Here is a 27635-nt window from a genome sequence, read left to right as displayed (position 1 = left end):
AACTCTGATAAACTGGCCACCTGATGCGAAGAACTGACTCCTTGGAAAAGACCCTGATGCTGGGAAAGATTGAAGGCAGGAGGAGAAGGGGATGACAGGAGGAGATGGTTGGATGGAATCACCAACACGATGGACATGAGTTTGAGTAGCTCTTGGAGTTGGTGAAGGACAGGGAAGCCTGGCATGCTGCTGTCCATGGGGTTGCAAAGAGTCAGACACGACTGAGTGACTGAACTGAACTAAGTCCATCTGGACAATATAAATTAATTTGATATCTAAATCTTCAATGATGCAAGCTAGATACAAATAAGTGTAACATAGGGCAGGAGCTCCATCCATTGTGATGTTCAGAACCACCACACGAGGTTCAACTCTCTGTCCACTTTTGTTATCTGCATTTTCCCTGGGAATAGTATTGGAAAGACTTAGTAGGTTGATGGAAAAACAGGTATCTGACAGTAAGCAATGAAAGTAGATTCGACTTCCTGTTCATGCTATTATTTTTCTGCTTTCTCTTGCATTCTGCTGTGTAAAAGTCTACGAAAGTCATAGAACATTAGGGTTAAAAGGAACTTTCTTTTGTATAATTTTCTTGAGGGTATAGAAATTGATCAGATACAATCCTTAGTGGCTCAGATGGTAAAGAATCTGCCCGCAGTGTAGGAGACCTGGATTTGATCCCTGGGTCAGGAAGATCACCCAGAGAAGGAAATGGCAACCCAGTCCACTTTTATTGCCTAGAGAATTCCATGGACAGGTCCATAGGATCGCACAGAGTCTGACACGACTGAAGAGACTTAGCACACAGTCTTTGATATAGTTTTGTAGTTTTTTTTTTTTTTAACTTCAGAGGAGGAAAGGGAAACTGGAAAGATTTCTAGCCAACTATCGAGTCACAGTTTCTACAGAAGCAATAATTTTATTTCCATAACTAGTTAAAATTAACAACTGTAACACTAGAAACCAAATTGCCATGATTAAAAGTATAATACCTATGTCTAGATCACAATAATATACTAGTTATAAGTAGATATAATTTTAAAAATGATTACTAAAACCTATAACATCTATTTTTAAGGAAAATGTCAATTATTTTAGAAAATAAAGTATAATTTAACAATTACTATATAAATGTGTGCTATTAGATTTTATAGGTTGCATGTAGATTTATTTTCACAATTTAACCTAGGAATAAAAATACTTGTTTTAAAATTTTATACAACTTTTTTTTCAGATTTTACAATTTCACTAATTGTCCTTCAAAATTACTCTTGGTAATGGCTCAGTTACATCCTATGCTATTTAAATTATTCCTTTTTCATAGTATTTAGTTTCCCTAATTTTTGATTCTCATGATTAATATTTAAGTGAACATTCTATGCATAAATCTTTTTTTGCCTTTCTTTTTTTATTTATTTTTTTTCCATTTCTTTTTATTAGTTGGAGGCTAATTACTTTACAATATTGTAGTGATTTTTGCCATACATTGACTTGAATCAGCCATGGATTTATATGTATTCCCCATCCCGATCCCCCCTCCCACCTCCCTCTCTACCTGATCCCTCTAGGTCTCCCCAGTGCACCAGCCCCGAGCACTTGTCTCATGCATCCAACCTGGGCTGGTGATCTGTTTCACCCTTGATAATATACATGTTTCAATGCTGTTCTCTCGAAACATCCCACCCTCGCCTTCTCCCACAGAGTCCAAAAGTCTGTTCTGTACATCTGTGTCTCTTTTTCTGTTTTGCATATAGGGTTATCATTACCATCTTTCTAAATTCCATATATATGTGTTAGTATACTGTATTGGTCTTTATCTTTCTGGCTTTCTTCACTCTGTATAATGGGCTCCAGTTTCATCCATCTCAATAGAACTGATTCAAATGAATTCTTTTTAATGGCTGAGTAATATTCCATGGTGTATATGTACCATAGCTTCCTTATCCATTCGTCTGCTGATGGGCATCTAGGTTGCTTCCATGTCCTGGCTATTATAAACAGCGCTGCCATGAACATTGGGGTGCACGTGTCTCTTTCAGATCTGGTTTCCTCGTTGTGTATGCCCAGGAGTGGGATTGCTGGGTCATATGGCAGTTCTATTTCCAGTTTTTTAAGGAAGCTCCACACTGTTCTCCATAGCAGCTGTACTAGTTTGCATTCCCACCAACAGTGTAAGAGGGTTCCCTTTTCTCCACACCCTCTCCAGCATTTATTGCTTGTAGACTTTTGGATAGCAGCCATTCTGACTGGCGTGTAATGGTACCTCATTGAGGTTTTGATTTGCATTTCTCTGATAATGAGTGATGTTGAGCATCTTTTCATGTGTTTGTTAGCCATCTGTATGTCACTATGTATAAATCTTTGAGCATATCTGATGATTTTTTAAGCTATAGTAGAGGTGAAATGGAGAATTCATGACTGTATTTCATAGGATTCATATAGGATGCAAAATACTCAAATCCTGCCCTGCCAGTCTTGTTCTCCATGCAGTATCCAAGAGTGCCATGTATGGAGGGAGCAACGACAAGTAGGTACCATTTCAAAGTTTTTTCTGGTAAGAGTGAGTTTGAGCCTCTGGCTCAAATTCAAAGCTTATGAAGACCTTCTCTCTCCTAAGTCCAAATCCAAATGTCTCCACCAGCCAACCATTTAACCTGAATTGATGGACACATCAATTTATAACTATTTATAGCCACACCTATCTACCTTTTCCCATTCCAAGACACTAGCAGCCACGGATTTCATCTCCATTTCTAAACTTTTGTCAATTTTAGAATGTTATATAAACTGAATCATTTAAGTTGTAACCTTTTAAGATGGCTATTTTTCAGTCAGCATAATCCGTCTAAGATCCATGTAAGTTTTTGCACATATAAGTAGTTCATTTCATTTTATTGCTGAGTGGTATTCCATGGTGGGGCTTCCCAGGTGGCACTAGTGGTAAAGAACCCACCTGCCAGTGCAGCAGATGTAAGACACACAGGTTTGATCCCTGGGTCAGGAAGATCCCCTGGAGGAGGGCATGGCAATCCCCTCCAATTATTCTTGCCTGGAGAACCTCATAGATAGAGGAGCCTGGCAGGCTACAGTCCATAGGGTCACAAAGAGTCAGACATGACTGAAGTGACTTAGCATACATTCCATGGTACAGATATAACACAGTTTGTTTAACTAGTCATCTATTGAGGAATGTTTTGGTTCCAGGTTTTGACTGTTACAAATACAGCTGCTATGAACATTCTTGTACACAATTTTATGTGGACATAAATTTTGATTTCTCTGGGGTAGAGGCCCAAAAGCACAATTGCTCAGTCATAAGGTTAACTCATGTTTAGTTTTGTGAGAGTTTCCAGAGTGCTGCTGCTGCTAAGTCGCTTCAGTCGTGTCTGACTCTGTGCGACCCCATAGATGGCAACCTACCAGGCTCCCCTGTCCCTGGGATTCTCCAGGCAAGAAAACTGGAGTGGGTTGCCACTTCCTTCTCCAAAGCATGAAAGTGAAAAGTGAAAGCGAAGTCGCCCTGTCCGGTCCAACTCTTCGCGACCCCATGGACTGTAGCCTACCAGGCTCCTCCGTCCATGGGATTGTCAAGGCAAGAGTACTGGAGTGGGTTGCCATTTCCTTCTCCACTCCAGAGTGACTGTAACATTTTACATTCCCAGCATCAATGTATGAATAATCCAGTATCTCTGCATCTTCATCAGTACTTGGTGTTCTCATTGTTTTTTCTTTTAGCCATTCAAATAGGTCTGTTTTAGGGTTATTTATTTTTATTATGTGAATTTCATTCTATTTTGTGCCTGTTGTTCTATTAGAGCATCGACTTTTAAAAATTTATTAAGAGCACTTTCTTTATGAAGTATATTAACACATCACCTGTTTTTGGAAAGTTTTTATCGATTATTTTCCTTAAAATTTTTTTGGCATAATAAATATTAAACTTTTAGGTAATCCAATTTTTCCTTTCCCTTGCAAATTATTATTTTTTTTGTTAAAGTTTTTATTTATTTATTTTTTTTAATTAGTTGGAGGCTAATTACTTCACAACATTTCAGTGGGTTTTGTCATACACTGATATGAATCAGCCATAGAGTTACATGTATTCCCCATCCCGATCCCCCCTCCCACCTCCCTCTCCACCCGTTTCCTCTGGGTCTTCCCAGTGCACCAGGCCTGAGCACTTGTCTCATGCATCCCACCTGGGCTGGTGATCTGTTTCACTGTAGATAATATACATGCTGTTCTCTCAAAACATCCCACCCTCACCTTCTCCCACAGAGTTCAAAAGTCTGTTCTGTACACCTGTGTCTCTTTTTCTGTTTTGCATATAGGGTTATCGTTACCATTTTTCTAAATTCCATATATATGTGTTAGTATGCTGTAATGTTCTTTATCTTTCTGGCTTACTTCACTCTGTATAATGGGCTCCAGTTTCATCCATCTCATTAGAACTGATTCAAATGAATTCTTTTTAATGGCTGAGTAATATTCCATGGTGTATATGTACCATAGCTTCCTTATCTAGGTTGCTTCCATGTCCTGGCTATTATAAACAGTCCCTTGCAAATTATTTTATTACTTTTATGTTTAGGAAGTTGTTGTCTACTGAGAGATTAGTCACCTGTATATTCATTTTTAAGTTTTGTTTTTTACATTTGATTTTTTTACTTATCTAGAATTTATATATTCCATATATGTTAAATAATGCATATATATGGAATTTTAAAAGATGGTAACGATAACCCTATATGCAAAACAGAAAAAGAGACACAGGTGTACAGAACAGACTTTTAGACTGTGGGAGAAGGTGAGGGTGGGATGTTCAGAGAGAACAGCATTGAAAAAAGTATATTATCAAGGGTGAAACAGATCACCAGCCCAGGTTGGATGCATGAGACGGGTGCTCAGGCCTGGTGCACTGGGACGACCCAGAGGGATGGAATGGAGAGGGAGGTGGGAGGGGGGATCGGGATGGGGAATACATATAAATCCATGGCTGATTCATGTCAATGTATGGCAAAAATCACTACAATATTGTAAAGTAATTAGCCTCCAACTAATAAAAAGAAATGGAAAAAAAAGAACTATCATGCATCATTTGCTGTGTAAACAATTATTTCAAAACTATTTGAATAGTTGTTTTCTCATTCGTGTATGCTATTTTCTTTATCAGTTGCTCCATTTTTATTTAGACTTGATTTTGTTTTGATTTTGTCTATGGAATTCTATCAATCTGCCCATCAATTCTTGTGCCAGTACCATTTAGCTGGGATTTTGGCAATAACTTGCTAGCAGTCAAATTAAGACTGGGTTCCTGGAACTTAGATATTCTATGTAAATCACTGGAAGTGGGGCCATATGCTTTAGTAACCAAATGCCAAATGTCAGCATTTTCTTGTCATGAAAATGTAGGGGCCTGACTTACTCATGTTATGTAGGAAACTCTGATTGTACTTCCTACGACGTTCTGCTCTGGAATTGTGTACTTTCAATCAGATATCCAGGATACTTGGCAGTGATTCCCACCTCTTCCTTCGACTAGATCCAAATAGCCCAGAGTCATTCAGGCCTCTTGGAACAGCCTTGGATGTCCAGTAATTCCCCTTGATGGATCTTAACTTTAATATTAACTCTCATTTATACTTTCACAGTGTTGTAACATTTGTAGAGGAGTCTTTTAAGGAAATGAATGGAGTATACTCAGGTCAGTGCATTATAAGCAATGGAATCTGTCTCAGGTTCCCAGAATTGAATTCTGTAAAAGAGTGAAGATCTATCACTAACTGATAGTTTAAGAAATAATTCACCAGAGGGTAGGAAAAGGACTTCAGTTCCTTCTGAAGGTATAATAAGGTTCCAGAGTCTATTCCATGGATTTGCAAGTGTTTATGCAGAACCTTTGTCATTTTATTTATTTTCTTTCTTTTCAAGAAGACACTCTGGTTGTATCTCTCTGAAGGTAAATCTTAGACTAAGTACCAGTTTAAGTTTCATTTCACAAGTACCACAGTATAAACAGGGATATTTTTGGAAGTGAATAACATACAACCCAACTCAAAATTGGTTATATAATGAGAGGAATTTGTGGATGCATATAACTGGAAAATTCAGAGAACCTATGAGCTTTGGATAGTGTAATTCAATGACCAAACAGGATCACCAGCTTCTAGTTTATTTCAGTTTTCCATAGTGTTAATATCATGCTAAGGCCAGTTACTCCTGACATCATAGGAGGTTGTGAGCAATCCCTTAGGTATATGTTTCCTTATTCAGGAGACAGAATGAATGTGTCTTAGCATTCCCAGTGATATTGTGTTCAGGTATTTGGAAAATACTAATGCATTTAAGCCATTCAGAATTCACCTCTGGAAGTTGGGAGTAAGGGTAATCCTGTACAAATCACCTGGTAGAGCAAGTTCAGGATCCTGTTACCATGAATGAGAGGAGATGGATGCTGGGCAGCAAACCAAAGCTGTCTGCTACACCCATTATTCAGCACTTTAGAGACAGTTTGTAAAAGAGCCTCTGAAGGATGATTTGTATTAATACAGCTGAATGTTCTAGTTGAGCCCTATAGAGACTGTGAATACTCCTGGATCTCAATTAACAACAAATATATATTTAGTGACTCTGTACTACATGCCAAGCAGTTTCCCACCATTGCACATATCCTGGGAAGAATAAAAGGGATTGTTTCTCATCAGAATACTGGGTTTACAGGGGTAAAATTTGTAAAATTTGTGCAAAATCCACTCTGTATAGATGAATCATTTGTCAGATAACTTGGTATGTGGTCAGCACAAAGGCAGCTGGGCTGCTTCAACTGCCCCTTCTCCTCAAGCCATAGTTGTTTATTGAGTGGTGTTGCTAACAAAAATTAAATACAGAGGGAAAATATTAAAAGCTGCAAAGGAAAAGCAACAAATAACCTTATGGGGATTCCTCTATATGTTATCGGCCTATTTTTCAGCAGAAACTCTGTGGGACAGAAAAAAGTGGCAAGATATATTTAGTGATGAAAGGGAAAAACCTAAAACCAAGATTACTCTACCCAGCAAGGCTCTCATTCAGATTTGATGGAGAAGCTAAAAGCTTTACAGACTAGCAAAAACTAAGATAATTCAGCATCAGCAAACCAGGTTTACAAAAAATGCTAAAGATACTTCTTTATGTGGGAAACACAAGAGAAGAAAAAGGCCTAAAAAACAAACATAAAACAATTAAGAAAATGGTAATAGGAACATATGCATATCGATAATTACCTTAAATGTAAGTGGATTAAATGCTTCAACCAAAAGATACAGCATGGATGGCTGGATACAGAAATAATACCCATATATATAAGACCATATATATCTATATGTGTGTGTGTGTGTGTGTGTGTGTGAGTGAGTGTGTGTGTATAAATAAAAGACCCTACAAGAGTCCACTTCAAACCTAGGAACACATACAGACTGAAAGTGAAGGGATGGAAAAAGATATTCCCTGAAGTAGCAATACTCATATCAGAAAAAATAAACTTTAAAGAGTATTAGACAAGACAAGGGAGGATACTACACAGTGAAAAGTTAAAGTTGCTCAGTTGTGTCCAACTCGTTGCGATCCCATGAACTGTAGCTGCCAGGCTTCTCTGTCCATGGAGTTCTTCAGGCAAGAATACTGGAGTGGGTAACCATTCCCTTCTCCAGGGGATCTTCCCAACTCAGGGATTGAAGCCAGGTCTCCCACATTGCAGGCAAATACTTTACCATCTAAGCCATCAGAGAAGCCCACTACACAGTGATCACAAGAAGTGATCAAGTGATCCAGTGATCCAAGAAGAAAATATAACAATTGTAAATATTTATGCACCCAACATAGCACCTCAATACATAAAGCACATGCTAACAGCCATAAAAGGGGAAATCAACAGTAACACAATAATAGCAGGGGACTTTAACACTTCAATTGTACCAATGGACAGGTCATCCAGACATAAAACTAAGGAAGCATAAGCTTTAAATGACACATTAGACCAGGTGAAACTAATTGATATCTGCAGGTCATTCCATCCAAAAGCAGAGTACACTCTTTGCTCAAGTGCATATGGAACATTCTCCAAGATGGATCACATCTTGGGTCATAAATACTAATCACATTTTGAACATCAGGGGATTTTACTTTCCAGATGCACTGTTTATCTGACTAAACATGCTATTAATTCCCATTAAGCCCTAGCAGCTTCACATCTTTGAGAACCTTTGTCTTTTTTAAGCAGACTGGACATTTTAAGAGATATAAAACAATGGTTTAAGTACAAAGACTTAAACAGATGATTTTCTCCAGTGATTTTTGTTTTCTTTCGTATACTTAACAGGCTTATTGAAAATTATTACAAGAAAAACAACACGAAGAAAAGATAAGGATATGATCCATCCAAATCTTGGGAAAAATTAAATGAAAAATCAAATCCAGTTTTTGTTTTTTTTTTTGTAATTTTAGTACAAGAGCATAGTGTTGATGTCCATCAGTATGTCTATCAGTCTTTATAATATGTGGCTATCCATAATGTACTTGGGGGCTTCCCAGGTAGCTCAGTGGTAAAGAGTCTACCTATCACTGAAGGAGGCTACCAGTGAAGCAGGCTGAGGAGACACGGGTTCAATTGTCCACAGGGTTGCAAAGAGTCATACATGACTGAGCACACAGCACAATAGTGTAGTTGGACATGCAAAAGTAATCTGTGAGACATTTGAAGTGACTGAATTAGTTTGGCTTTTCAAAATAAGCCCTGTGAGGCTTATTTCTTCCAGGTAACTTGTAGTCTTGGAGTAGCTTTGACTCAAAATGTAAATTCACCTGCAGTGGTGTTGCAGACTCTCTAATGGTAGATTATGCTTGCCCACACTTCAGTAAGCATTTTCTATCAATTTTTTTTTCAGATAGAAGATTTATTCAGTATCATCAACTTGGAAACATAAAAAAATCTAAGGAAATTTATGACCTATACATTTCTTTATTAGGTAAATAATCAACAAAAATGCACACATATGATTACTAAATGACATGTGTAAGAAAGTTCATAGCAATTCTACTTATAATAATCCCAAACTGGAAACAATCCAAATGTCCATCAAGATTAGACTGGATAAACACATAGTCAGACTATACTAGAAAACATTGAGAAGGAATAATCTACAGGTTTTCAGAGCAATGTGGAGAAATTTCAAAGCATAATTTTGAGCAAAAGAAATCATCAAGGAGAAAGCACATAGTGTCTGATTACATTTATACAGAGCACACAGCAGAAACATACCTATGCTGTTAAAAATTCAGGAGGGTAGTGATTTTTTTAATATAAATTTATTTATTTTAATTGGAGGCTAATTACTTTACAATATTGTACTGGTTTTGCCATACATTGACATGAATCTGCCACGGGTGTACTCGTGTTCCCCATCCTGAACCGCCCTCCCACCTCCCTCCCCACCCCATCCCTCTGTGTCATCCCAGTGCACCAGCCCCAGGCACCCTGTTCAGTTCAGTTCAGTCGCTCAGTCATGTCCGACTCTTTGCGACCCCATGAATCACAGCACACCAGGCCTCCCTGTCCATCACCAACTCCCGGAGTTTACTCAAACCCTGTATCATGCATCGAACCTGGACTGGCGATTTATTTTACATATGATAATATGCATGTTTCAGTGTCATTCTCCCATATCATCCCACCCTCACCCACTCCCATAGAGTCCAAAAGACTGTTCTATACACCTGTGTCTCTTTTGCTGTCTCGCATACAGGGTTATCGTTACCATCTTTCTAAATTCCATATATATGCGTTATTACACTGTATTGGTGTTTTTCTTTCTGGCTTACTTCACTCTGTATAATGGGCTCCAGTTTCATCCACCTCATTAGAACTGATTCAAATGCATTCATTTTATTGGCTGAGTAATATTCCATTGTGTATATGTACCACAGCTTTCTTATCCATTCATCTGCTGATGGACATCTAGGTTACTTCCATGTCCTGGCTATTATAAACAGTGCCATAATGAACATTGTGGTACACGTGTCTCTTTCAATTCTGGTTTCCTCAGTGTCTATGCCCAGCATTGGAATTGCTGGGTCATATGGCAGTTTTATTTCCAGTTTTTAAAGGAATCTCCACACTGTTCTCCATAGTGGCTGTAATAGTTTGCATTCCCACCAACAGTGTAAGAGGGTTCCCTTTTCTCCGCACCCTCTCCAGCATTTATTGCTTGTAGACTTTTGGATAGGAGCCATTCTGACTGGCATGAAATGGTACCTCATTGAGGTTTTGATTTGCATTTCTCTGATAATGAGTGATGTTGAGCATCTTTTCATGTGTTTGTTTAGCCATCTGTATGTCTTCTTTGGAGAAATGTCTGTTTAGTTCTTTGGCCCATTTTTTGATTGGGTCTTTTATTTTTCTGGAATTGAGCTGCAGGAGTTGCTTGTATATTTTTGAGATTAATCCTTTGTCTGTTTCTTCATTTGCTATTATTTTCTCCCATTCTGAAGGCTGTCTTTTCACCTTGTGTATAGTTTCCTTTGTCGTGCAGAAGCTTTTAATTTTAATTAGGTCCCGTTTGTTTATTTTTGCTTTTATTTCCAATATTCTGGGAGGTGCGTCATAGAGGATCTTGCTGTGGTTTATGTCCTATAGTGTTTGGCCTATGTTTTCCTCTAGGAGTTTAATAGTTTCTGGTCTTATGTTTAGATCTTTAATCCATTTTGAGTTTATTTTTGTGTATGGCATTAGAAAGTGTTCTAGTTTCATTCTTTTACAAGTGGTTGACCAGTTTTCCCAGCACCACTTGTTAAAGAGATTGTCTTTTCTCAATTGTATATTCCTGCCTCCTTAGTCAAAGCTAAGGTGTCCATAGGTGTGTGGATTTATCTCTGGGCTTTCTATTTTGTTCCATTGATCTATATTTCTGTCTTTGTGCCAGTACCATACTTTGCAGGATATAAAATTAACACACAGAAATCCCTTGCATTCCTATACACTAACAATGAGAAAACAGAAAGAGAGTCATCAAGACAGTATGGTACTAGCACAAAGATAGGAAAGTAATTTAAATCAATAACTTTAAAAATGATCATACTTTGGAGTGGTGCCTTGTGCCTGACTGAGGTTATAACAAATCCACCATGAAGTGATCCTTGTAACATAAAGTTTTCTTTGATATACACATTTCATTAGGTTTATCTCTTTTTAGGGTGAATTTGGTATGACTGTCTACTGGTGTCCAGGCTTGCCTTTGGGGCCTTACAAGGAATTCACTGGTGATCTTTTGGTTGATAATTGAAAATCTTCTCTGTTGTTTTAAAGATATCACTAACAATTGAAGGGCTTTTTGGTCAGAAGTTTTCCATCTCAGGCATAATTGCATGGGACTTAATTCTCAAGGGCTTCCTGTAGAGAACTTCATTATTAGGAGGACCTTTATACAGGGTGTCTTCTGGGGCCTGCAGCATCTCTCCCAAAAGGTCTCCCTCCCTGTTAATCCTTGGATTCTGCTCTTGCAGTCAGAATATGTTACCCCAGCTCACAGTAGGACGGGGGCACAGACATGAACATGGTAGACATTACAAACACTATATTTCTGGCTCTTTCCTCAGCCAATCTTTAGGAACTTCAGACTCCTCAAATTCATCCTACAGTGTTTTATCCTCGTGGGGAAGAAAGTCTCATGTACATTTATTTATCACTTCAACTTCTACATGTCATTTGTCACTTTCCTCTGATGCTAAAGATGCCTCTGTTGGGTGTCTATTTCTTGCCTCTCCGTATCTCCATACTATTACTGGCCAGTCTGATTAGCTGCTTAGTTCACTGTGTGTCATATTCCAAATGGCTGCAGCCCACCTGTGTTATTTCTGTTACCTAAGTTAATAATAGCAAGAGGAACATGTGTGTCACTTACTGGGCTCATGCTAATGAGTGGCTGTCTAAACTAAGCTCTTTAAATGGATTATCTCATTTGATTTTTATGACTACCTTCTGAGGAAGACACTCCTCATATCCCTGTTTTATAGATGAGAAAATGGACACACAAAGGCATTATATAACTTGTCCCAATTCATGCAGCTTGTATGGAGTAGAACCAGGATATGAACCCAGGTCTGTCTCTCACAAGAGCCCAAGCTCAGCCCTTAATCTAAGGAATTTCTGTCAAAAAAAAAAAAAAAAAGGAGGACCTTGAATTGCCACTGTTTTATGACAGCTAAGAGACAGAGTGTGCATTGTATTCAGAAGTGTTCCTTCAGTGACTGGACCATCACCTTTTGGCTAGATATTGCCTCTGTCTTCCCTCGTAGTCTGGCATTTTCTAAGAGTACCTCAGTCCTCTATGAAAAGCAGCTCTTTGTCCAGGCATGTTTGATCCTAAGCTTATTTATATATATATATTTACAGTGTGTAGTTTTTTTAATTTTTATTTATTTTTATTAGTTGGAGGCTAATTACTTTACAATATTGTAGTGGTTTCTGCCATACATTGACATGAATCAGCCATGGATTTACATGTGTTCCCCATCCTGATCCCCCCTCCCGTACAGTGTGTGGTTTTGTCACAAGTTCTTTATTTTAAACTGTTTAATTTTACTAGGCAATATTGTTAGTATATCATTTTAGCTAATGATGCATTTTACTTGTTTGCTCTCCGACTTTCTAAGTTTTTATTTATTTGCATATAATAGTGTTTGTTTTATAGCATATTTAAACTTTTTTCTCTTCAATCTTGGTAGACCCTATGTTACTGCTCAGTCATGTCTGACTCTTTGTGATCCTATGGACTGCAGCACACCAAGCTTCCCTGTCCATCACTGTCTCCCAGAGCTTGCTCAAACTCAGGTCCATTGAGTCGGTGATGCCATCCAATGATCATGTCCTTTGTTGTCCACTTCTCCTCCTGCCTTCAATCTTTCCCAGCATCAGAGTCTTTTCCAATGAGTCAGTTCTTTGCATCAGGTAGCCAAAGTATTGGAGCTTCACCTTCAGCATCAGTCTTTCCAGTGAATATTCAGGGTTGATTTCCTGTAGGATTGACTGGTTTTGATCTCCTTGCAGTCCAAGGGACTCTCAAGTGTGTTCTCCAACACCACAGTTCAAAAGCATCAATGCTTTGGCACTCAGCCTTCTTTATGGTCTAACTTTCACATTCACACATGACTACTGGAAAAACCATAGCTTTGACTATACAGCCTTTTGTCGGCAAAGTTATGTCTCAGCTTTTTAATATGCTGTCTAGGTTTGTCATAGCTTTTCTTCCAAGAAGCAAGCATCTTTTAATTTCATGACTGCAGTCACCATCTGCAGTGATTTTGGAGCCCAAGAAAATAAAGTCTGTCACTGATTCAGTTGTTTCCCCATCTATTTGCCATGAAGTGATAGGACTGGATGCCATGATCTTTGTTTTTTAAATGTTGAGTTTTAAGCCAGCTTTCTCACTGTTGTCTTTCACTTTCATCAAGAGGCTCTTTAGTTCTTCTTCACTTTCTGCATAACCGTGGTATCATCTGCATAGCTGAGGTTATTGATATTTCTCCTCGCAATCTTGATTCCAGGTTGTGATTCATCCAGCCTGGCATTTCACATGATGTACTCTGCATATAAATTAAGTAAGCAGGGTAACAATATACAGCCTTGACATACTCTTTTCCCAATGTTGAACCGGTACATTATTCCATGTCTGATTTAACTGTGGCTTCTTGATCTGCCTACAGGTTTCTCAGGAGGCAGGTAAGGTCATTTGGTATTCCCATCTCTTTAAGAATTTTCCAGTTTGTTGTGATCTACACACTTGAAGGCTTTAGCATAGTTAATGAAGCAGAAATAGATGTTTTTATGGAATTCTCTTGCTTTTTCTTTGATCTAGCAGATGTTGCCAATTTGATCTCTGGTTCCTCTACCTTTTCTGAATCCAGCTTTTACATCTGGAATTTCTCAGTTCACATACTGTTGAAGCCTAGCTGGAAGGATTTTGAGGATAACCTTGTTAGCCTGGGAAATGAGCATAATTGTATGGTAGTTTGAACATTCTTTGTCACTGCCCTTCTTTGGGATTGGAATGAAAGCTGGCCTTTTCCAGTCTTGTGACCACTGCTGAGTTTTCCAAATTTGCTAGCACTTTGAGTGCAGCACTTTAACAGCATCACCTTTGAGGATTTGAAATAGCTCAGGTGGAATTCCATCACCTCCACTATCTTAGTTTGTAGGGATGCTTACTAAGGCCTTTCATAGAGGTAGGTCCTATAAGGTCTCTTTAAAACCATTATTTCCACTTAGCATTTCATGTTTGAGGATTGGTTTTAAATACTTGTATTTCTTTTAGTTTTTATCTTGTTATCTTTGTTGTTTTCTGTTATAAAAGCATATTTTAATCTCACTAATAGCACAGCCTCACTATCTTTCATACTTAAGGGGATGGGAGCTAGCCATGGAGATCTGTGTGGGATGGGAGTACAATGGAGGTTTGTGTGGGCTTGTGCTCAGTCCAGTCTGTTCCCCAATATTAGAGATCCAGCTCCATAAGTTCACTTAGTCATGGTTCTCTTTTTACAAAGGGACTTTTTAAATTTCACAGTAGTTGTGATAGTCCAATAGTAATAGTAGTTGTAGTAAAAGTAACAGTAGCATCAACTATAATTTACAAAGCATCAGTTCACTAGGCATGGATCTAGGTGCTTTACTTCCACATCTTATTTCATTTCCCTATAAACCTACAAGTAGGCATTTTATTCATAAGAAGTTGAACTCCAAGAGATTAAGTCATTTGTAGAGCCTGGATTTGAATCTGATAGTGGTGGTTTAGTTACTAATTCATGTCCAACTCTTGCAACCCCAGGGACTATAGCCCACCAGGCTCCCTTGCCCATGGGATTTTTCAGGCAAGAATACTGGAGTGGGTTGCCATTTCCTTCTCCAGGGATCTTCCTGACCCATGTCTCCTGCATTGCAGGTGGATTCTTTACCACTGAGCTACCAAAGAAGCCCATCTAGATCTATCTAAATTCTAAAACCTTCACTTTTTCTGTAATGGTCTCCTGCACACAGATGCCTTGGGGAAAACAGGATGCCTAAAAACAGAGGAGATGGAGGACTTCCCAGGGTGCTCCCCTTCCACCTGAATTCATTTAGTTCTTCCTGCAGAGGGAACCATCCCCATCCCAACCAGAGAGCTGGTTATGTTGTCGTTCAGGACCAAAGACCTTTCCAGACCGAGCTGACACAAGGATCTGGCCTTCATGGGGACAAAGCAGCCTCTGGATGAAAGTCTGTCACCTCGGCTTGCTTCCTTACTTACAGTATGGCTAATATCAGCTACTTCTGGGTATTCAAAAACCCCTGTAGGCAGGCTTTCATCCCGGCTGTTTTATCAAGGCAGTGTATCACTTTTCCCTCTCTGCTAATGAGCACTAGAAGTAGCTTTCCTCAGCAAATTCTGTTTCTTTTTGCAGACAGACCTGCTGAAGCCCTGAATGTTATCCTCTGTTTTCCCTCCTGGTTATTTAAACACTTTAAAATACCTATAGGAAGAACACAGTGGCAAATATCCAACATCACCTCCTATTCACCACTCAGGATCAAGTTTACTTTTGCAACCAGAGTAACCAGTACCAGCTGCTGTGCAACTCATTCTTAAAGTTCCTTTTACATGAAGCCATTTAAGATTACTTAACCAAGCTATCAACCCTCATCTGCCTAGCTAAAACCTTATTTAAAAAATATAAGCTTTGTTTATTTTTCTCTTTCAAAGTTTAAAAACATATTTGGATATAACACAATGACAGCTTTTCTTTGCAGCTATTGGAAATTTCTCCAAAAGATTTGCAAGTGTGTTTTGTACTTGTTTGTAAAAGTTAGATTTGCTGTCCTAAGTAGATGACTGAAAAAAGTACTAATATTGACAAGAGAGCATAACCATACAAGGTGGCATTTTAAAAATGTTGACTTACTAGGGTAGGTAGAAGGGATCATTGGGAAAACCACAGTGCTGGAGATCAGAAAATCTGCTGTCCTAATGGCCAAGCATGAGATATTGGACATATCACGTTACCTAAATATCAGTCTTCCCCTTACTTAAATGAAGGTGAGGGTAATGAGACTAGATGGTCCTTTCGTTTCTAAGAGTCTTTATATGTCATCTGGCAGAGGGAGACACCAGGCCCAACTCCCAAATGACAGGAGTACAGAAGAGTGGATTGGAGAGACAGTTGCTTAATGTGATAGTTATTAATTTATTTTATCTCATATCTGAATCCACACTTCTTTGCCTTCCTTTGTGTTATTGGAATTGGACTCAGTTAAGTTCAGTTGCTCAGTCGTGTCCAACTCTTTGCGGCCCCAATGGACAGCAGCATGCCAGGCTTCCCGGAGCCTGCTCAGACTCGTGTCCATTGAGTCGGTGATGCCCTCCAACAATCTCATTCTCTGTCATCCAATTATCCTCTGGCCTTCAATCTTTCCTGCCATCAGGGTCTTTTCCAATGAGTTGGTTCTTCGCATCACGTGGCCAAAGTATTGGAGTTTCAGCTTCAGCATCAGTCCTTCCAATGAATATTCAGGACTGATTTCCTTTAGAACGGATTGGTTTGATCTCCTTGAATTCCAAGGGACTCTCAAGAGTCTTCTCCAACACCACAGTTCAAAAGCATCAATCTTTCGGCACTCAGCTTTCTTTATAGTCCAACTCTCAGATGGAATTGGACTATGCAGATGTTTTTCCTGTGCCAGCTGACTTGTTGCTAGGTTATACCAATAGAGGGCGCTAGAGGAACACCGCTGGACTAGAAAAGGAGGAAACCTTTCTGAGTGCTGTTTTCCATTGGGATTAGTGTCAGCGTGCTGATAGCGTTAACTTTAGTAGACTTCACTGTTGAGCAGTGGCCCAGTTCTTCTGGTATGGTTCTTTGCCACCACAGTGGCACTCGTCACAGTTCAGCTGTGGCCCGTGCTTTCCAGCCGGTTTCTACTCCATCCAGTGATGGATTGCCCCTGAGACTGAGATGTAGCTTTTGGCCCCTTGCAAGTGTTCTCGCACTGGCATGCTGTGTGTTTCTGGAGAAGTCATATCCCTCCCATCAGATGTCTGAATCTAGCCTTGGGGAAGGCCTCTTTTAAATTTCTCAGTTCCTTCTTGCTCCGTCTCCCTCAACCCTAGAGTCTCTTATACCTCTTCTAGAAGTTAACCATGTTTAACTACTTAACAATTCTTTATAATTCTCTTAATGGAAGTACTGGTATGGTTTCTGTGTGTCATCTGAATGGACCCTGACTGATACATTTAATAACTGGCACAGCAAGCAATACACACACGCATGTGTGGCTTAGGACAGAGGTCAAAATAAACTGACCAACAAGACCTTTGGAGGAGGGAATAGAAAAAAAAATTAGGTGTCAGAGAAGGACATGAAAAATGTTACTTTCCTACATAGAATCTGCCCTATTTACAGCTGGGCTGGCTCTATTGGCAAAGGGGATGTGACTGAGTATGGAAGAGAGCTTAGGAAAATGAAACTAATAAAAACATGTTTATTGAGTTCCAAAACACTGACTTCAAAACAATTAAATTAATAAAGTAGTTTCACTCTTTTTTTTAACTAAATGAAAGTCTTTAAAAATTAAATTGTTTTTAACTCATGATTTGTTAACTCAATAAATGTAGTTTTCGATTTAATTGCTTTTGAAATTACTGCTTTTGAATGTAATAAAAGTTAAAAATTTTTCCCTTTTATTACCTTACTTGTTTTAAAGGCTCTCAATCAAGCTTTTCTCTCTACTTAGCCCTGAAGAACAATTTGCAAAGTATCAGTGCCCTGCAGGGAACCAGGGATGCTGCCTGTAAGGAGTAAGCCCACAAAGCTGTGAAATAACAGTGAGGAGACTAAATGCCATCTATAGGCAGATATTTCAAGTTTCCAGGTACTCTCTTGGTCATTCTCACGTGTAGTACTTTTCCCACCGTCACTCTTGAGTGGTGACATTGTATCAGACTTTGCTGGAAAAGTGAAACAGTCAGAGGCATAGCTCATTTTCCTACTATCAGGCCTATAAGAATACTTACCATCTGTAGCTATGTCCCTTTTTTCCTTCCTTCTACTACAACAGAAAAAGATGACTTTCTCATATCAAAGACCAGCTTCACTCCTTGCCCTCTGAATCCCATCTTCATTTGCTTTCTCAAGGCCTTATTGAGTCAATTATCAACCCTTCTTTCTTTGCTTTATTATTTTCATTATTATAAAAATTATGTTTTAATGATAAAAAATATACATAGAAGAGACACATTTCTTATCTCTGTTTTCATCTCATATGCCGTATTGAACCTCGTCTTTTTGCCCCTACCCCCATTACAATTGTTGAGTCAAAATCACAAACACATTCCTTGTCACAAACCCATAGGACACAGCTCAGTCTCATTTTACTCAATCTTTGAAATCATTTGTCAGTGTTGACCAGTCTTTACTTGAAACATGATTCATTCTTGACTTCTTTGACACAATACTCTACTGATTATCTCACTGAATATGTAATCTCACTCCCTTTGCTGGCAGTTTCTCGTCTAAATATTGGGGTTCTTCAGGGTTCAGTTCTAGAATCTTTTTTTTTCTTTCCTGAAGTGATTTCATCAATTACAATGGATATATATAAAACGCTTGTTATGGCTGAATTGTGACTCCCAAGAGTCCTATGTTAAAGTCTTAACCATAAGTATGTGACTGTAGTTGGAGGTAGGCCTTTTAAGAGGTGTTGAACAAAAACATAAAAAATTTATGTATTATTAATATATCTCTGGACTTCCCTGGAGGCTCGGACAATAAAGTGTCTGCCTACAATGCAGGAGACCTGGTTTCAATCCTTGGGTAGGGAAGATCCCCTGGAGAAGGAAATGGCAACCCACTCCAGTATTCTTGCCTGGAAAATCCCATGGACTGTAGCTTACAGTCCATGGGGTCGCAAAGAGTCAGACACGACTGAGCGACTTCCCTTTCAATATATCTCCAGGATGAATTTTCTATATCCTCTTTTTCTCCATTTCCATCATCAATATTCTTAATGGAAGTGTATTTTACTTCTAATATTATCTCTGTACTTGGTCTTCCTCTTTCCCTTCTTGCCTGCCTTCCAGTCATTCTCCATGCCATAGCCAGAGTGTTATATATGGAATATTTGTGTCCGCTCAAAATTCCTATGTTGAAGCCTAACTCCTAGATGGTATTAAGAGGTGGGGTCTTTGGGAGGTGATTAGGTCATGATGGATGTCCTCATGAGTGTGATCAGTTCAGTTCAGTCGCTCAGTCATGTCCGACTCTTTGTGACCCCATGAACCGCACCACGCCAGGTCTCCCTGTCCGTCACCAACTCCTGGAGTTTACTCATATCCATGTCCATTGTGTCAGAGATGCCATCCAACCATCTCACCCTCTGTCATCTGCTTCTCCTCCTGCCCTCAATCTTTCCCAGCACCAGGGCCTTTTCAAAAGAGTAAGCTCTTCACATCAGGTGGCCAAAGTATTGGAGTTTCAGCTTCAACATCAGTCCTTCCAATGAACACCTAGGACTGATCTCCTTTAGGATGGACTGGTGGATCTCCTTGCAGTCCAAGGGACCCTCAAGAGTCTTCTCCAACACCACAGTTGAAAAGCATCAATTCTTCAGCGCTCAGCTTTCTTTATAGTCCAACTGTCACATCCATACATGACCACTGGAAAAACCACTGAAAAAACATGACCACAAGTCAAAACTGCCTTGACTAGATGGACCTTTGTAGGCAAAGTAATGTCTCTGCTTTTTAATATGCTATCTAGGTTGGTCATAACTTTCCTTCCCAGGAGTAAGCGTCTTTTAGTTTCGTGGCTGCAATCACCATCTGCAGTTATTTTGCAGTCCAGAAAAATAAAGTCAGCCACTGTCTCCACTGTTTCCCCATCTATTTGCCATGAAGTGATGGGACCGGATGCATTCAAATGGGAATAGCTTTCTTTTTCTCCTTTGGTTTTCATTTCTCTCCTTTTCACAGCTATTTGTAAAGCCTCCTCAGACAGCCATTTTGCTGTTTTGCATTTCTTTTTCTTGGGGATGGTCTTAATTTCTGTCTCCTGTACAAAGTCATGAACCTCCGTCCATAGTTCATCAGGCACTCTGTCTATCAGATCTAGTCCCTTAAATCTATTTCTCACTTCCACTGTATAGTCATAAGGGATTTGATTTAGGTCATACCTGAATGGTCTAGTGGTTTGCCCCACTTTCTTCAGTTTAAGTCTGAATTTGGCAATAAGGAGTTCATGATCTCAGCCACAGTCAGCTCCTGGTCTTGTTTTTGCTGACCGTATAGAACTTCTCCATCTTTGGCTGCAAAGAATATAATCAATCTGATTTTGGTGTCGACCATCTGGTGATGTCCATGTGTAGAGTCTTCTCTTGTGTTGTTGGAAGAGGGTGTTTGCTATGACCAGTGTGTTCTCTTGGCAGAACTCTATTAGCCTTTTCCCTGCTTCATTCTGTACTCCAAGGCCAAATTTGCCTGTTACTCCAGGTGTTTCTTGACTTCCTACCTTTGCATTCTAGTCCCATATAATGAAAATAACATCTTTTTTGGGTGTTAGTTCTAGAAGGTCTGGTAGGTCTTCATAGAACTCTTCAACTTCAGCTTCTTCAGCGTTACTGGTTGGGGCATAGACTTGGATTACCACGATATTGAATGGTTTGCCTTGTAAACGAACAGAGATCTTTCTGTCATTTTTGAGATTGCATCCAAGTACTGCATTTTGGACTGTTTTGTGTCCATGATGGCTACTCCATTTCTTCTAAGGGATTTCTGCCCACAGTAGTAGATATAATGGTCATCTTAGTTAAATTCACCCATTCCAGTCCATCTTAGTTTGCTGATTCCTAGAATGTCAATATTCATTCTTGTCATCTCTTGTTTGACTGCTTCCAATTTGCCTTGATTCATGGACCTAACATTCCAGGTTCCCATGCAATATTGCTCTTTACAGCATCGAACCTTGCTTCTATCACCAGTCCCATCCACAGCTGGGTGTTGTTTTTGCTTTCGCTCCATCCCTTTATTCTTTCTGGAGTTATTTCTCCACTGATCTCCAGTAGCATATTGGGCACCTACCAGCCTGGGGAGTTCATCTTTCAGTGTCCTATCTTTTTGCCTTTTCATACTGTTCATGGGGTTCTCAAGGCAAGAATACTGAAGTGGTTTGCCATTCCCTTCTCCAGTGGACCACCTTCTGTCAGACCTCTCCACCATGACCTGTCCATCTTGGGTGGTCCCACACAGCATGGCTTAGTTTCATTGAGTTAGACAGGCTGTGGTCCGTGTGATCATATTGGCTAGTTGTCTGTGATTATGGTTTCAGTCTGTCTGCCCTCTGATGCCCTCTCTCAGTGCCTATTGTCTTACTTGGGTTTCTGTTACCTTGGATGTGGGCTATCTCTTCACGGCTGCTCCAGCAAAGTGCAGTCGCTGCCCCTTACCTCAGACATGGGTTAGCTCCTCTCGGCCGCTGCCCCTGACCTCGGACGTGGGGTAGCTTGTCTCGGCCATGCTTGTGCGCCGTTGCAGCTGCCGCGATGTGTGTGAGTGTGATTAATGCCCTTATAATGAGGCCCCTCCTGCCATGCGAGGTTGTAGTGAAAAGATAGCAGTCTGGAATCCTGAAGAGCTTTCTCACCAGACACCAAATCAGCCAGTGCCCTGGTCTTGGACGTCCCAGCCCCCAGAACTGTGAGTGATAAATGTTTGCTGTTTATAATCCACTACTTTGTGGTATTTTTGTATATTATAGCAGCCTGAACAGACTAAAGTCATCTTTAGAAATATAAATATGATCATGGTACTAAATATAAAGTTATCTAATGGTTTCTATTGAACTTGGAATAAAATTCCAACTTTTAATCTGACTCCTTGACTCTCTCTCTCTTTTTTTTTAAAACCAGTCTCCCTCTTACCTACAGAGCTCTAGCTAACCTGGTCTATCTTCAGTTTCTTGGATATACTAAACTCTTTTCTGCTTCAAGACTTATCATGTTTCATCTCCTTGAAATGCTCTTTCTGCCATTTCTTGCATGGCTTGTTTCTTTTATTAATGATAATCTCTTCAGAGAGGTTATTCATGATTATAATATCTAAATAGACTGTGCTCTGTTGTTATTCTTATAAATACCCTTATTTACTTCCTTTGTAGCATGTATTCAGTCTTACAATTATTTTAATTGTTAACATACTTGGTTATTGTCTGATATCTCAACTAGAATGTAATTATGAGGTCAGGATTCATGCCTCTATTATATTCTTTGTCTCCAGAATCAAGAAATATTAGCAATATTTGATGAAGGAATGAATGCCTTTCTTTTTTGCCTCTTTGGCTTGACTATTTTCTAAATTGTGAGCCTTGATCCTTGATGTCTCCTCAACTGCACTTAACTCTGTCTACTCCCTTTACTGTACTTTCTTTTCTGCTCTATATATACTTCTCAGAGTCCAGTTTGCAGCTATTTGAGTTCAACCTGTTAACTTTAATGTGGGCCCTAGGCAGCCTACTTGTTAGATGATTGTCCTCTGTTATGTTTGATCCTCAACTGGTAGAATAAGCCTTACCCCCATAAAAGGAGGTGGAAATAGTGATTAACCCGAGTCTAGAATTCTATTTTCCTTGAACTTTGAGAGAAAAGAGTCATGCTGATCTGGGATACTCTCATTTTGAAACATCTTGTTTCTTGATTCTGAGAATGCTAGGAGTCAACCAAGGGACCACATTGAGAGAGGGGAGTTGTACTAGTGACCCAGTAATGTCCTCCAAATCTGCCTAAGACTGCGGAGGAACATTCAGGACATTTTAACTTTCTCTCATACAAAGAATGTGAGAAACAGTGAATATTAACAAGAAAACAAAACGGGGTTCACAAATTGTTGATTCGGTTTTTATTTTTCTGTGAAGGACAACTACAGTATCTAATTAGTTTACAATTTTGTTACATAATCTACTTTGACGTTAGCAAAGGGCTTGAAGGGGCCAAAAGAATAATTATTCCACCCCTTTTCCTATTTGCTACTTCAGAAATATTTACTGTTTCATTAATAATAATCAAAGAAATGCCAATGGAAATAGCTAAGATACAGTAATTAATTCATTTCACAAATGTTTATTAAATAAATACCAATTACACATCAGATAATAGGAGTATAACAGTGAGTACGACCCTATTCCTGTCCACAAGGAATTTAGATTCTACTGGGAGAGATAGGAAGTTATCACCACATGCCTACTAAATTAACAAAAGGTAAAACTCATGCAACTCTACAGTGAGGCCTAATCAATCAAATATGCAAATTTTTCTGGTAGTTTAGAAGTTGTCACAATCTTGTCAAGGTACAATGTTTGGTAATATGCATTTCAAAGGACATGAATAGGTAGATATTCTCAGACCCAGAAATCCCATTTTTGAAAATGTAGCTCAAGAAAATGACTCAAAAGGGGGGGGGGGAAGATTCTTATGTACAAAGGTATTTATAGCTGCTCAATGTACAACAAATTGGAAATAAAAAAAATTGCTATGTTGGGGGAATTGTTAAAAGAGTAATAATGTCTTAGCTTTAATTTTCATAGTAAACATATCTGGAGACTAAGATCAAAGCAAAATTAGTTTATTGGGGAGGTGAAAGGGATACCAGAAGGAGACTAGGGAAGTGAGACAGGGAAGGAAAGAAGGTCAGTAAAGGGTTTATTATCAAGGCATCCACAACTGAGAGTGAGACAGCTCCATGGGAACAATATGAAAATGAGATCATATACTTTAGAATCATACTGCTTGTGGCATGCTGATTCCCAAGAATCATAGGTTGGGACCTGTTCCAAGGTGGTGGTAATTCTTCATCACTTCCCACTGGCCCTGAGTATGGCCAGAATGGCTTTTAGTGGTTGGGCATGGTGTGGAGGAAATCATAGATGCAGATACAGGCACTTATCAATAGTCTGGAACACACTGAAAGATCGGCAATTATAACAGTGCAGTGACATAATATATTGCCATTAAATGAGAAAAAATGAGTAAGCCATGTGCATATTTATAAACAGAAAAAAGTTGTCAAACAGCACAATACTATCATGCAGTGTCTATAACCATGCAAAAACTAGTTATGTCATTAGAATACATATAATCTTATAAAACAGTACTGTTAAGCTGAGGCTTTTTTTTTTTTTGTATTGTAAAGATATCTACAGACTTTATTTTCTTGGGCTCCAAAATCACTGCAGATGGTGCCTGCAGCCATGAAATGAAAAGATGCTTGCTCCTTGGAGGAAAAGCTGTGACCAACCTAGACAACATATTAAAAAGCAGAGACATTACTTTGCCAACAAAGGTCCATCTAGTCAAAGTTATGGTTTTTCCAGTAGTCATGTATGGATGTGAGAGTTGGACTATAAACAAAGCTGAGCGCTGGAAAATTGATGCTTTTGAACTGTGGTGTTGGAGAAGACTCTTGAGGGTCCCTTGGACTGCAAGGAGATCCAACCAGTCCATCCTAAAGGAAATCAGTCCTGAATATTCATTGGAAGAACTGATGCTGAAGCTGAAACTCCAATACTTTGGCCACTTTGGATGTGAAGAACTGACTCATTTGAAAAGACCCTGATACTGGGAAAGATTGAAGGCAGGAGGAGAAGGGGACAACAGAGGATGAGATGGTTGGATGGCATCACGGACTCAACAGACATGAATTTGAGTAAACTCTGGGAGTTGGTGATGGACAGGGAGGTCTGGCATGCTGCAGTCCATGGGGTCACAAAGAGTTGGACATGACTGAGTGAGTGAACTGAACTGAAAGATAGGTAGTGAATAAAAATGATCTAATGTTAACAGAATGGCTCTTCAATTAGAATCAATAAATTGGTGCCACTTAAATGCTAGCCATAGTGATGGCAAGGTTACAGATACAACAGTCTAACACAAGTGGAATCAGTGGAACTTGGTGACACCTTGGATTTGGTAAGGGAAGGAGAAAAAGTCATCAGAGATGATCTGAATATTTGTGACTAATCAAATGGAAGGATGGTGGCAACTTCAATAGTGCTGGAAAAGTCAGGAGGAATATCTTGTATTAAGATAGAAGACTGGAGAAGGTGAACGTCTGTGATGTTCTTTGGAGCATTTCTAAATATTGAATTAAGGTTGGGGAGGCTTGAGATATTCACTGAGGATACCATTTTTGAAATGTAGAGAAAATGGGAAAAATTTTCCAAATAGAGCGCACCCCCCCCCAAAAAAAAGGCCTCAAAAGGTACACGAGGAGGGAAAATGGTCCCTTTCAAAGGGAGTGGTTTTCTCCTTAATCGTTCTAAACTTTTTTTTCTTAACTTTCTTCTGTCCAATGGAGATTAGGAAGACAATCTTTGCTAATTAATTTTAACAATACAAGTTTTAATGAAAGGAAATAAAACACTCGAGGAGGCAATATAATTAGTGGATACTGTTAGCTTATAAATTTTATACTTATCTGAACATGAACATTTATTGCCTGGCTCCTTGGCTGGCATTAATCTCATCTTGTATCTCTGGACTTTTGCCATGGCTTAGTTTTAACAGAGCCAGAATATTTGCTCCTTGATTGTCTCTGATAAAAGGATGAAAGCAGAGATAATTATGCAAGGAACCACTTTGTCACTACTTCCACAGTTTGACTTAAGATGCTCTAGACATTGACATAAGTAGGCCGCAGTGTTTTATTCACCTCAATTAACAAGAAAGCAACATTTCTTTTATTTGTGCCATTAATATGGGCAAGGGATAAGAAAAGTGTAATAAATTTCTAATTTAAATTTGGAGCCAATAAAGGGAGAAAGTTTGACTTGTGCATGTTTGCAGTTCTGTGAGTCATGGCCAATTTTTTAAACATAAGCCATCTGCCAGCATAATACTTTTAATGATACATTTATTTGAAATTCTTTTCACATGCTCCCCTGAGTTCCTATACTCAAACAGATCAGAAAGAATATTTGGCTCAGGCAATTGGGGCTTCTATGATCTACTGTCTCCATTGATTTGAGTTGACAATAACTTTCATCACTCAGTGTGTCTCCTTGGGGGCTAACATTCCATTTATCTTATCTCTTTTTTTTTTAAAAAAAGATCTTTGATATTATCTAACATTATTTCCCAAGCTTTGTTGGCTACTGTATTTGTATTTTGCTGGAAAGTTGTATTTTTTACAGGAGGTAATAAGTGACCATCTGATGTTTTGAATCTTCAACAGTAATATTTTGGTGGCAGTCTAAATAGAATGAAAGCTTGATTTTCAAAGAAGGGTTTACAGAGCTTCAGCTAGTAGGCTATTTCTAAGAGTCACCTAGTGATTTCCCTTTGCTGTCATTTTTGTTTATTTTTCTGTCTGGATTTATTTTTCCCTAATTACTTCTGGAATCAGAACATCTACAATATGTTTCATTTCTTTGTTTTGTTCTTACCAGTTCTTTATTTATAAACTTCACTTTGTCTCCAGTATTTGGAGAATAATATACCTCTTGTATTTTTCTTTTAAAATTTTCGGTCTTTTCAATACCTAGCACGAGGCTTGTGCAATACCTCTCTTCAGACTCCTTTTGAAGTTCCAGAAGATTGTTTCAATATAGGTTAATTTAGTTATTCAGCAAATATTCAGTAAGGGCCTACTCTTTACTAGATTCAGTAGTATTAATAGTCACTAGAAATAGAAATAGATGACCAAGGCACACATTCTGTCCCCTGGGAGCAGCAAAATATAGTGGTTAAGGGCAGAGATTTCTGAGTCAAGCTTGAGTTTCAGTTCCAACTATGATGGTTAATGTTATGTGTCAACATGGCTCCATTGCCATGGTGCCAGTCTTTTGGTCAAACACTGGTCTATATGTTACTGTGAAGGTTTTTTTTTTTTTTTTAAAGATGTAGTTAATGTTTAAATCAGTTGACTTTGAGTAAAACAAATTATCTTGCATAAAGTAGGTGAGCCCCATGCAGTAGTTGAAAGACTCAAGAGTAAAGTGTAGGGTTTCCCAAAGAACAAGTTGTTCTGCCCCAGGAATAAAGAAGTTCTGCCTGAATTTTCAGACTGCTGCTCTGTGGAATTCAGATTCAAGACTGTGTCATCAACTCTGACCTGAATTTCCAGTCTGCTGGCTCGCTCTATAGGTTTTGGACTTGCTAACTCCTGCAATCATGTCAGCCAATTCCTTAAATCTCTCTCTCTTGATGCATATATATACATAAATATGTTATATCTCTATCTATATAAATATTTTACAACTGTATCTATATTCTATTGGTTCTGTTTCTCTGGAGAATTATAACAACTCTTCTATTTACTGATTAGACTGGTGACTTTGCCTGTCTGAGCCTCAGTTTCTTTTTTGTTAAGTGGGTTTTAATGAGGATTAAATGAGTCAATATATGTGAAAGCATATATTACCATAGTGAAAGTAGTGTTAGTTGCTCAGTTGTCTCTGACTCTCTGCGACCCCATGGACTATAGCCCGCCAGGCTCCTCTGTCCATGGAATTCTTCAGGCAAGAATCCTAGAATGGGTTGTCATTTCCTCCTCTTGGGAAATCTTCCTGTTCCAGGGATCAAAGTCGGTTCT

This window comes from Cervus elaphus, chromosome X (genome assembly GCF_910594005.1).
Source record: "Cervus elaphus chromosome X, mCerEla1.1, whole genome shotgun sequence".
NCBI lineage: Eukaryota > Metazoa > Chordata > Mammalia > Artiodactyla > Cervidae > Cervus > Cervus elaphus.
This window is presented reverse-complemented; position numbering follows the sequence as displayed.